The following is a 354-nucleotide window of genomic DNA, read 5'->3' as shown; positions in this document are numbered from 1 at the left end:
CACAGCTGGGCTCCTGGTCCACAGCTGGGCTCCTGTTCCACAGCTGGGCTCCTGGTCCACAGCTGGGCTCCTGGTCCACAGCTGGGCTCCTTTCCAGTTTCGGAGCTAAATGCAAAACATGTTGATGCATAGCGTGCAAGACAAAGCCACACCAGTCTCTTCAGGCTGAGAGGCTAAGGTTAGTAACAGCATGCTGCTTGCTGTGTCCTGCCAGATTAACTGTACTAGTGAACCATGAAAGCACCGCGGCCACATCGCTGGAAACGCACGTGCATCTCCCCCCAACGTTACTTTTCCGGTTGTTCCCTCTCTCCCTCCGCTCCACTCGAGCTGACCGGAGCTAACCACTAACCT

The 354-nt window shown here is 55.9% G+C and overlaps 1 protein-coding gene and 1 long non-coding RNA gene across 2 annotated transcripts in view; both read right to left on the bottom strand.

The window, feature by feature from the left end:
* LOC116706702 (cholesterol 24-hydroxylase) overlaps positions 1-354 on the bottom strand; it is a 136,259-nt gene that overhangs the window by 49,285 nt on the left and 86,620 nt on the right. The window lies entirely within an intron of this gene.
* The window catches only part of LOC116706513 (uncharacterized), a 32,365-nt gene that overhangs the window by 25,596 nt on the left and 6,415 nt on the right, over positions 1-354 (bottom strand). The window lies entirely within an intron of this gene.

The sequence above is a fragment of the Etheostoma spectabile genome, chromosome 18, assembly GCF_008692095.1.
Source record: "Etheostoma spectabile isolate EspeVRDwgs_2016 chromosome 18, UIUC_Espe_1.0, whole genome shotgun sequence".
Classification (NCBI taxonomy): domain Eukaryota; kingdom Metazoa; phylum Chordata; class Actinopteri; order Perciformes; family Percidae; genus Etheostoma; species Etheostoma spectabile.
Note: the sequence above shows the minus strand (reverse complement) of the source record. Positions and strands in the feature narration are given on the sequence as shown.